This window comes from Astyanax mexicanus, chromosome 7, assembly GCF_023375975.1.
Source record: "Astyanax mexicanus isolate ESR-SI-001 chromosome 7, AstMex3_surface, whole genome shotgun sequence".
NCBI classification, from domain to species: domain Eukaryota; kingdom Metazoa; phylum Chordata; class Actinopteri; order Characiformes; family Acestrorhamphidae; genus Astyanax; species Astyanax mexicanus.
In genome coordinates, this window is record NC_064414.1 from 19180810 (window position 1) to 19192722 (window position 11913).

The 11913-nt window shown below is 40.2% G+C and overlaps 1 long non-coding RNA gene across 1 annotated transcript; it reads right to left on the bottom strand.

Annotated features, from left to right (window-relative positions):
* Positions 1–6498: 6498 nt before the first annotated feature.
* On the bottom strand, positions 6499–6693 carry LOC125802976 (uncharacterized). The gene is made up of 2 exons (XR_007440024.1): positions 6628–6693; positions 6499–6547 (listed from the first exon to the last, which is right to left on the bottom strand). It is a non-coding gene; the product is annotated as an uncharacterized LOC125802976 (long non-coding RNA).
* Positions 6694–11913: the final 5220 nt, after the last annotated feature.

The following is an 11913-nucleotide window of genomic DNA, read 5'->3' on the forward strand; positions in this document are numbered from 1 at the left end:
CATACAAGAGGTCACAAAAGACCTCACAACAACATCCAAAGAACTGCAGGCCTCACTTGCAGTGGTGGATTAAGGTGATCGGGGTGCTCTTAGGCTACACTTTGAATGGGCACCCATCCCAAACACTACTACACACACAAACACACACACACACACACACACACACACACACACACAAAAGTAATAATTCTATTTTTATTAATGACATCAATCACTTAAAAACGTTTGTTTATAATTGTATTCAATTGTAATCACAACACAATTATTATTTTTTTAGGCAAATTTCAGGGTAGTTTTGATGATTTTTAAATTACAATATTTTAATTGTGCTGCGTTTAAATGAGAACTTCAATAGAGGAAAGAAATGCTAGTGTAGCTGCATATTCTACCTTCAACAAGCTGGACACATGCAAGCATGCAAGAGAGAAATAGATAGATAGAGAGAGAGAAAAAGAGAGAGAAAGAGAGATATTGTCTGAGAGTCTTCAGCACAGTGACGTAGGTCCATAGGTAGCTTGCTGGATTAGCTTTAGTGTTTACCGGGTGCACAATAAACAGCGTGAGCACGAGCACACTCACACAGACAAGCTCATCATTCCCATCATTAAAAAGGTCTCTGACTGAAGCGTGAAGCTAGGCCAGGCGAGGTGGTTGGTTGAAAATGAATTTATAAAAAAAACATGGATTCTACATTTAAATCACATTGTTATTGTTTTATTTTAAAGCCATTTAGGTTTTGTGCAGATGCACACACACGCAAACACACACACACACACACACACACACACACACACACACACACACACACACACACATTTAACAGTGAAGATAATGAATGGGATCTTGGTCAGTTAGGCTGCTGATCACTGGACTTTGAGGCAGTGAGAGAATGGCAGAGAGAAGCTTCATAATGGCCTGACTGTTTCAGTCCCTAGGCCCAGTACCAGCTCCCTGCTGGAACCGCTGGGCAGCGACATTCACATCCACATCCACACACACACACACACACACTCAAATAGACACAATCACTTGCTTATGCTTCCCACCAAACGCCGCCAAAACCCCTGCCCCCCCGCACCTCGTCCCCGCCTCTGCTTCAACTTCTGCCACTGCAACAAAACAGTCGTTCTCACATCCCTCTACACAATGCTCCAAATGTACCAACTTGATGTGCCTGTGTGTACTTGCGCAACAAGCACAGTTTGAGAACATTTAGGGGGCATTTTCTGCCACCAAACAAAAACTCTGCTCTTTGCAGCCTCCTCAACATGCCCAGCACGTCTCAGATGACAAACATATATCTTTCCCTTTATTTCCTGCGACTACATTCGTCTCGGCTCCTATCGGCCCCTCCGGTCGCGAGACTATTCAGCTCTTGGCATGCCAGCTTGGCATAACCATGCACTGCTTTTGTGGGGCTTTATGAGTGAAAGTATGCACACTGGACCGAATTCTCACGTCATCAGCTGCTCCTCAAGGGTCCAGCCACCTACTGTGCATTTTCCAGGGGAAAGGGAACAATTCGAGCAAGTGTTGGCCGATTAGAAAGTGCATCTGGGAAACAATGGCTTACCGTGGGGGTGGGGGAGAGCTATCTGCTGAAAGTGCATGACTGGCATGCTCTAGATATTTGTGGGTGGGGTAGGCATTGTTTCCTCAGCACTATACTATACTATGTAGTTCCTTTATTTTCTCAGTCTAATATATAAATAAAAAATGAACTGATAAGATGTTTCAAGGCTATGCGTGGCCTGGTATCTAGTGACCAGTTGAGATAAATGATATGGAGTTGATTTCAAATGTTCCAAGCTTTAATAGCTGTTGAGAGGAAATATGGATATTGTTATGCAAAGATTGCAATGTCTTGCTCTGGAGCTAGAACTTTTTAAGAAAACACTAAAGGACACACTTTACACATACATGCTTTTCTACAAACACTAAAGTAAAACCATTAAGGACACACTTTACACATACATGCTTTTCTGGACAAGCTGAGAGAGACACTACCATCAATAAAATTAAAAGAATGATGTGAACTGAGGTGGTAGAGTATTATTACAGGATTTTACACAGTAAGACTCAGGAAATGCAGGGAAAAGTGAACAATTGTGGAGGGAGCAAGTGCTGGCTGATTAGAAAGCACAACTGGGAAACAATGCCTTGCCGTGGGGGTGCTGAAAGTGCATGACTGGCATGCTCTAGATATTTGTAGGTGGGGTATAGAGCTTAGATTCTCTGCCCAAACCCAACCCAACCCGAGGTGCGACCCCAACCCAACCCAAGGCCCGACACGAACTCAGGCAGGGTTGGGCCGATTTCTATCTATTTCGGTTTAATTGTTGCGCAGTACATAGCCTTACTGTTGTTTTTTGTGTTTTTTTACTCTAAGACTATATGTTTAAAGTTAATAAATTGAATTGTTTGTTCCGAAAGTGTTTTATATTCTTAGACATTGTTAATTATGTTAGAGTAGATGGGGAGATCGGTTATTAATAAAAAATGTATTCAATAATAGGTCTATGCTTCTTCAGTGTTGCAATGTTAATTAAAATAATTCTGAACAGATTTAGCTCATTTAAACAGTCTGAAAATGTTTTTAAGAACCCAGTTTTAAGGCTCTACTTGTTTAAATTGGGCTCAGGCTCACAAAAAACAGTTTATGGGTCGGATCGTGTCGGGCAAAATGTGCTCAGGCCAGGCCCGATCTAAGCTCTAGTGGGGTAGGCATCAGCACAATATAACAGTTCTTTCTTGTTCTCTGGCTAATATATAAACGGCCAATTAACTGATAAGGAGTTTCATGGCTATGCGTGGCCTGTTATCTAGTGACCAATTGAGATAAAATAGAGTTGATTCCAAATGTTGATAGCTGTTGATCAGAAATATGGATATTATTATCTCTAGCTCCTGGGCTAGAGCTTTGAGAAACCACTAAAGGACACGCTTTACACATACATGCTTTTCTGAACAAGCTGAGAGAGACACTACCATCACTAAAAGTAAACGAATCATGTGGACTGGGGTGGTAGAGTAATATTACAGAATTTTACACAATAAGACTCGGGTTATGCACAGAAAAGTGAACAATTAAGGAGGGAGCAAGTGTAAGAATGCCTTACCGTGGGGGTGGGGGAGGGCTATCTGCTGAAAGTGCATGACTGGCATGCTCTAGATTTTTTGTGGGTAGGTTAAGCATTGTTAAACAATGGCATATTTTGTTGCACCAGTCCACTCTCACTGGAACTAGCATGAGTGGCCTTGAGACAATACAGGGTCCTCGGCCTGAGCAACCTTTCACAGGGCGCAAGAAAAGGACCACCAGTGCAACTCTGGATACCATTATGGGAACGCAGAGTTGGTTACTGGTATTGAATAGAGACACAATTTTGTACACCACCTAAATGTGTTTAAAACAACCAAGATTTGATTGAAATGTAACGTGGTGGTAACAACATCAACTGTTTGACAATTGTTGTTTTGTACAGTTTCTTCATTTTTGCAGGCTCCTAAATAACTGGACAATTCGTTGTTAAGAAGTCTCATTGCAACATTGTTATCTAGTGACAGATTGAGATACAAGGTCTGGGATTAATTCTAAATGTTCCATGCACTGATTGCTGTTGATAGGAAATATGGATATTATTATGAAAAGATTGGCATGGCTTGCTCCTTGGTTCCCCTTGAAGTCAGGAAGTGTAATTTGTGCCTTGAGAAAGTATTAAAGAACATACTTTACACATGCATTTCTGGACAAGCTGAGAATCACATGGACTGAGGTGGTAGAGTAATATTACACGATTTTACACAAAGAAGACTTGGGTTAGGCCGCATTATGTATTTCTCATGAACATTGACCTGCCATTTTGACCAAAGTACTGTACCGGAGCAACAAAATGCCCCTTATTATACGCCTGTGGAGCATCAGTGTGATTTTGAAACTGTTAATTTATGTCAAAATTCTACATAATGTTGCTTTAGGGGCCCTGTACATATCAGATTGGAGCCACACCAGTCTCTAAGCCAAATCCAGAGATATAGAATGAGAGATTTGGAACTCAAATCAGACATTAGTACAGATATATTATGTATTTTTTTGGACAACTAGCACTACTGTGTCTTTTTGGTTTGGTCTAATCAAAGAGCAAAACATGAAACTACTATTTAAAGAACATTTTACATGAATGTTGTACATTTAGTCAAGAGTATTGGTTTAAAAAAAAAAAAAAAATCCAAGCTCTAGTTTTCTCTCTTTTCTCATTTCATCTCTAGATTCTGTAAGTTGGCTCAAGTCCAGCAAAGCTCCATTCTGGACTGTACTTAGTCATACTGTTTCCTGTGAAGGTCTTTTCCTCCCTCTCTCGTTCTTCCACTGCAAGGACAATGAGTGTCATCTCTCTTTCACTTTTCTTTCCTGCCTCCACTCCTCCCTCATTCTCTCTCTTGTGGTACTATCTTTCCGCACTCGCCTCTTTTATTGGCTGTCCTAATTTGTGTTTATTTATTCCCCTTTCATTTTTTTATCCGGTATCCACTCATTCATCGTTCTTCATTTCTTATCCTGCCCTTAAACTTCCCCCTTCTCTCCTCTATGCAACACTTCCTTCTCCCTTTCCTATCCTGCCTCAATTCTTTCCTTCTTTTCCTTTTTTTATCCTACATCTAGTCCCGTCTTCCTCTTGTTTTCCTCTCCTGCTCCCAGTGCTTTTTCTCTCTTTGCCTATTTGCCTATTTGCCTCCACTGCCCCTCTCTTTTCTTCTCTACTTCCACTTCTCCCTTTGGCTCCCTTTCCTGCCCTGCTTCTATGCTTCGCTCCCTCTCCCTTTCGTATTCTGCCTCCACTCCTCCCTTCCTCTCACTTTCCTTTCTTGTTTTTACTCCTCTTTCTCCCTTTCTTTCCTATCCTGCCTCCACTCCTCCCTTCCTCTTCCTTTCCTTTCTTGCCTCCATGGTATGGAAGTAAAACAGTGTCACCAGATTTTGAATTTTAAAAGCACTTGAATTTTTAGCCCTGAATTATTTTACATTGAATTATTGCATGTGATTTTTTTTGCCTCTGAATTAAACACTTTAATTTTTCAGTATATCATTTTCACTTATTTTATTTGAATGTAAAAAAATTCAAAAGCAAAAATTCAAGTTTTAAAAATTCAATTAAAATAAATTCAGGTTGCTCAAATTCGACCTGTCAAATTCGACTGCTAAAATATAACTCTCAAAATTCGCTGTAAACATCCGGGACACACAGGATGAGCAATCGATTCAGTCTTCAATCGAGCCAACAACCAGCCAATCACATCACGCTCCGAAGATCACGTGACAGGTAGCGCCTCAGTACAGCAGAGCCGCTCAACGCAGCTCACAGCCCCCTCCGCTGCTGCTCTCGAGAAGGTGAGTGTAAAACAGCTGAAAACAGGGCATTTACCTCACCACTGTGGCCATGTAATATCACTTAAACGGTGTAGAAATCATCACTTTAACCAGGGTTTGCTCTGTGGTTTGTAAACATATTGAATTAAGATAGATATCCAGATATACCTTGTTAAACTAACTAAATAAATAAATAAAGCTCCTCTGTTCATTTCAGAAAGCGCTTCAAACACGAACACTAGATCAATTATTTATAAATACAGCCAGACTGTGTGGAAGATAATTACTACTGTAGAATCTGAGATAGTAACTTAGTTTGCTAGATTATAGCTACCTATCTTGCTAGTTAGCTGTGGGACTGTGCGATTATAGACAAGATACTACCTAGTTAGCGGTTTGTTTAGCAATACCTTATTTACACTTTGCTGCAAAGTATGTTGCTTAGTGTAATGGCCACTGTCTAAATAAATATATTGAGCTATATTACACTTACTGTACCCCTCTCAGGCCGGTCCTCTCATTAAATAAAGGAGATTTATTACAGTTACTATATACCTCTCAGGCTGGTAACTAGGTCTAGATGTATGTGTGGGCATTATCTAATTTGTAATCAGTGCAATATTTATTAGTGATGTCTTTTATACATTTTTATTTATATTTAGGTCATGTTAATAAATGAGAATCAAATATTGCAACCCATGAGAGAGTATTATTAGTAATATTTATTAAATGTTTTATGTTAATAATAATTATCACATTTTGTAAATGCTGTCGCTAAAAGTGAATCTGATGTTTTTATTTAAGGTTGAAAAGAAGATTGAGAAGTTTCAGCTTGCAGCTATGGAGAGTTCACCACGAAAAGAACAAAGTCAAAGAATACAAAGATCTGTCCATATTCTGAAGTCACCACTTGAAGATTTTATGCAGAATTATTTGGATTATGAATAGGAACCACATTATTTGCAACAGCTTTTATTATTTATACAAACAAGATGAACATGATATGATGTGCCAGAATATAGGGAGGCTGCCTAAAACATACAAAAAAAATACAGAACACATGTAAACAACTAAAGAAAAACAGAACATGGCACATGTAAATAAATCAAATAAACACAGCACAGACTGCATGAAATTGGATTTCTTTATTTGTTCTTTAAAAGTTTGGAGAAAGGAAACCTGTGGAATACAAAAGAAACTTGAAAAATTACTGCATTTGATACATGAATATAATTAAACATTTTAAGAACATTACCTACCTTTTATTATCCTTTCTTTTTCTGCGAGAAAATATCCTGTTTAAGAAAATGAAGACAAGAAGTATGACTGTGTTAAACTTGGTGTTGTTTGGATTCAGTATTTACTTCATTTATATAAAACATTTTTGCAATTATTATTGCATTGGTTTTGGCACAAACCAATTACTAATGCATCTCAGAAAATCTGAAGATCATGAGAATATCATAATTTAACATAAATTATACATTACACTACATGTAAAGTGACATATTCCAAATCATTTTTACCTGGCTAAAAGTTCATTAAACCAGAATTACTGTCCTGACCTTAACCCAGTTTACTAGAATATGTAGTTTAAACTTAAAATAAAAAAAAGTTAAATGTGTCGCTTTAAACGTGACCGTTTACTGAACGATATTAAACACAAATATATATTTTTCACTTTTGAGATGCACTAGTAAACAGGACTAATCATGCTGTATCTTAATTACACAAGCATTTTAGGACTATTATTTACTGTTGATATCCTCAGTTAAAGCCTGAGTTGAATTGTTAACAAATTTATAAAATATATATTAAATATAAACATTAAAATCAATATCATAAAATAAATAATGGTCATATCTTAAATTATCTCTGTTAAATTAGTTAGTAAAGAGGCAAAAAGCAATTCTAAAAAATCTCCTTTATTTAATGAGAGGACCAGCCTGAGAGGGGTACAGTAAGTGTAATATAGCTAAATATATTTATTTAGACAGTGGCCAGTACACTAAGCAACATACTTTGCAGCAAAGTGTAAATAAGGTATTGTTAAACAAACCGCTAACTAGGTAGTATCTTGTCTATAATCGCACAGTCCCACAGCTAACTAGCAAGATAGGTAGCTATAATCTAGCTAACTAAGTTACTATCTCAGATTCTACAGTAGTAATTATCTTCCACACAGTCTGGCTGTATTTATAAATAATTGATCTAGTGCTCGTGTTTGAAGCTCTTTCTGAAATGAACAGAGGAGCTTTATTTATTTATTTAGTTAGTTTAACAAGGTATATCTGGATATCTATCTTAATTTAATACGTTTACAAACCACAGAGCAAACCGTGGTTAAAGTGAGGATTTCTACACCGTTTAAGTGATATTACATGGCCACAGTGGTGAGGTAAATGCCCTGTTTTCAGCTGTTTTACACTCACCTTCTCGAGAGGAGCAGCGGAGGGGGCTGTGAGCTGTGTTGAGCGGCTCTGCTGTACTGAGGCGCTACCTGTCACGTGATCTTCGGAGCGTGATGTGATTGGCTGGTTGTTGGCTCGATTGAAGACTGAATCGATTGCTCATCCTGTGTGTCCCGGATGTTTACAGCGAATTTTGAGCGTTGTATTTTAGCAGTCGAATTTGACAGGTCGAATTTGAGCAACCTGAATTTATTTTAATTGAATTTTTAAAACTTGAATTTTTGCTTTTGAATTTTTTTACATTAAAATAAAATAAGTGAAAATGATATACTGAAAAATTAAAGTGTTTAATTCAGAGGCAAAAAAAATCACATGCAATAATTCAATGTAAAATAATTCAGTGCTAAATATTCAAGTGCTTTTAAAATTCAAAATCTGGTGACATTGTTTTACTTCCATACCATGTCTCTCACATCCTTGCTTATCCTGCCTCCACTTTTTTTCTCTTTCTTTTACATTCCTTGCTTTCACTCCTCTTTTATTCTACATTTCCATCCATTCCTCCCCTGCTACCTATCTCTCTTTTCCTTTTCTGCATCCACTCCTCCATCAATCCTCATTTCCTTCCCTTCCTCTCCTGCTTCCTATGTCTCTCTTTTTCCTTGCCTGCCTCCCCTGCTTCTGCTCTCCTTTTCTCTTCCTGCCTCCCCTGATTTTTCTCCCTCCTTTTCATTCTCTGCTTCCTGTCTCTCATTTTCTGTTCCTGCCTCCACTGCTTCCTCTCTCTGCTTTTTATTCCTTGACTCCCCTGCATTCTCTCTGCTTTCCTTTTTTGTTTCTCAATTCTTCCCTTACTCCCCATTTCTCCATTGCCTCCCCTGCTTCCTCTCTCTCCTTTTCCTTTCTTGCCTCCAAAGCCTTTTATCTTCTTCTTAAATCTACCTCCACTGGTTCCTCTTACAATTTCTCTTTCCTCTTCCCCTCTCTCTCTCTCTTTCTCTCTCTCTCTCTCCTTCTTTTTCTGCCTCTGCCAATTCCTAATTCTTCCTCTCTCATTCTTTCTCTACCTTACTTTTCCCTCCTTCAACTGCAGCCATGCAATCCTTTCTCTTTCTTCCTTCCTCTCTCTCTCTTTCTTTGCTTGTATCCACGCCCCTCTCCCTCCCTCTTTCTCTCTTTCTCTCCCTCGATCTCCCTCTCTCTCTGACATGATAGAAATCCTGCCTCTCAATCTCCCACTTTTAGCAGTCTAATCCCTCAGACGCACAGCATGTGTAGTGTCCCGATCGTTACACAAACCTTTAAAGCGTTATGCTATGTTTCTCACAGCCGGTGCTTCAGGCCCATTTAAAGAAAACAGGGAAATCAATATTTCTTATTAGGAATCCCTGCTGATGCGCCTGAGGCTCGGCATTCTTTTTTTCCCCCCCAGCGTTTCTTGCTTGCTCACTTTTTTTTTCCTTTTTTCTTTTTTTTTTCCGTAACACAAAAAGAAGCTATTTTCCTTTGTGCCATTGGAAGAAATAGAAAAGTGGAGGGGGTAGTCTATCGGGAGCTGTTATTTATTTATCGGCATATTTATTATTTTCTAAGCAAATGTTTCTCAAATATTGTAGGGGAAAATGGTCCCTGGTGGAGGCGGGTGGGGGGTTGTTGGGAATGAGGCGTTTGACTTGTATTAAGTGAGTGCTAAAGCGGAAAAGTGAGCACACATCTGAGCGTAATCATTCCTCAGAGGACATCGTAGCTGATACACTGAACATGGAAATGGAGGCAGATTTTCTCGGTGCGAGGCTCAGGGTGGCAGCGCGTCGTGACGGTGGTCTACGTAGCAGTAGCAGGCATTCCGGCGCAGATTCTAGATGCCTCGTGCCTGAGTGCACATGTCTGGCGTCCTGCACCGACCTGATCCCAGGAGACCAACACTGTGCATCCTTGTGCATCCTTGTCTGCTGCGTAATTGCATTAGCTGTATCTTCTTTTCTGCATGATGACGGCTGTGTTTGCCCTTCTGCTGCGGTGTGCCTGACCCTGGGCTGGGCTTGTGATTGGTGCATACGTACACGGAGGGCAATTGTGAAGAACCTGCCCTGGGAAATCAAAGGCCACCGTCAGTCGTGGAAGAAAGACTGATAGACACACTTGTTCTGAGTGTGTTTAGAGGAAGGAGAAGGCATAGACAGAGATGCTGTCCTTGCCAGGGATAATTGGGCTGTTTCTTTTGTTTCCCCATGGGTCCTTCTCCTGGCCCTCTCTCTCTCTCCTTCTATTTACTTAGCTAAAGAAAATTGTTTACCGGGGACGGTGGAGGGGGCCATTGGAAGGAGGTTGGGAATATGTGTGTGTGTTGAGGGGGGGGTTTAGAAAGAGAGAAAGAGAGAGAGTTGTTGGTGGGGGGAGCTTTTCATTGTGATTGATCGAGAAGGCCATGGGAAAAGGCCATTGGGATAATACACGCGTTTCATGGTCGTCCGTTTCAGCGCTCGCTAGCAAAGCCGGACAGCTTTTCTTAGTCCCGGCATCGTAAAAAAAGTCGGCCGGGGGCGTCCGTGGAGTGGCACTAAAAGACTCTTATTCCTGGAGCAAAGGGAGCAGTCACATATAGACTGAATACCTGCTATTATGAGTCGCAGCGACTCAATAAACCCACTCTTTTATTATTAACGACGTCGCATGCTTTCACCGCTCTGTCGCAGGATTAACCAGTCGCGCATTGCGCGTTCCCGAGTCGCAAAAGCAGCCGAGACGCCCTTGTTGTGGAAGCGCCAGTCTAAATGCAAATTGAAGCGTGTATTAAAAAGCTAATGCTGAAGCAAACATTCACAGAATGAAATAATCAAACGTTAATTTTCCGAGGGTTAGCCGGTGGAAAGACCAGAGACCAGTCGATTAGCTTTGTGTGAGAAAAAATCATTACCTGCACATAAAAATAGTGCACGTCAAGAGAAAATGAAGGCCCCTCCGCTGTCGCGCCAGCTCCCCTCCCTCAGGAGCAGTAGAGGAGGCTGTGCGTAATAGGAGATGGTAATTACCGATAGCTGCCTGGCCCGTACCTCCTGGGACAGGAGACACCTTGAGTCTCATTAGATCACTCACTGGCCCGTCTGATTCCTTCACTCACTCTTCCCTCGCTAATCCATTCCGCGTCTAATAGCATATCCCATTCCCGTGCCCTGTGATTATCCGTATCCACTCCTGCCATATCAATTTATTATGATCCTCGCTCTATTTCCTAATCAATATTCTCAATGAAGTGGGCTTCTAAGCTGTGGCCCACCGAAGCTGAAGGCTATCAAACACGGAATGGTCGCTGAAGGGCATTGTGGAGCTGGGTGGTCTCCGCTGCATTTCGCAAAATGAGAAAAGTCTGTCTTTATTGCACACCGTGCACGAGGTAAAACCTGAGGTAAAAATGGGTTGGCTGCAACCACTAATTTTAAATGGGACTTGCGTAAACACATTGTTAGAAAAATTGAGTAACATTCAATAACATGTTAACTTAACCACTTGGTGTCTTTAAAAATTACACCTACTAAAAAATAATGTGCTCCCAAAGTGCTACACATGCTTTTATTTAGCACAATGCAATACAAAAAGTTGAAAATGTGTCATTACTCTATTTTTGATACGCATAAAAAAACAATTTTAAAGGTACCAATATAAAGTTTAGAAAAAAAAAAACACGTTGTCTCCTCTGATTGGTCAGAGCTGTCTGACACAGAAGCAAGAAAGTAAAAACAGAGAGAAGATTCTGTGTTACAGCGTGTGTTGTCTGTGTGGTGTGAAACTGCTTTAACACAGAATACTGAGAATTTTAAACAGTGTTTTTTAATGGGACGTGCAGCGCAGATGTGGGCAGTGAATGCTGCACATTACTGCGTGTGTAAATAGCATGGAGCAGCAGCGACAGAGTTTGTTCATAGCAGTATATTATCTGGCTAATGTATCAGATTAAAAAACTTCACTTTATCAGTAGTATCAGAAACACCTGGCTTTAGACCACAATAATTTATTGTTCCGACGGACAGTTCTGGTGGAAACAGGAGAGTTGAGGTGCACATTGAATTCTTCCGTGATTTGGGCAGCCGTGGTTTTATGTTTTTGGATACAATCCTGGTTAGCACCCGAACATCC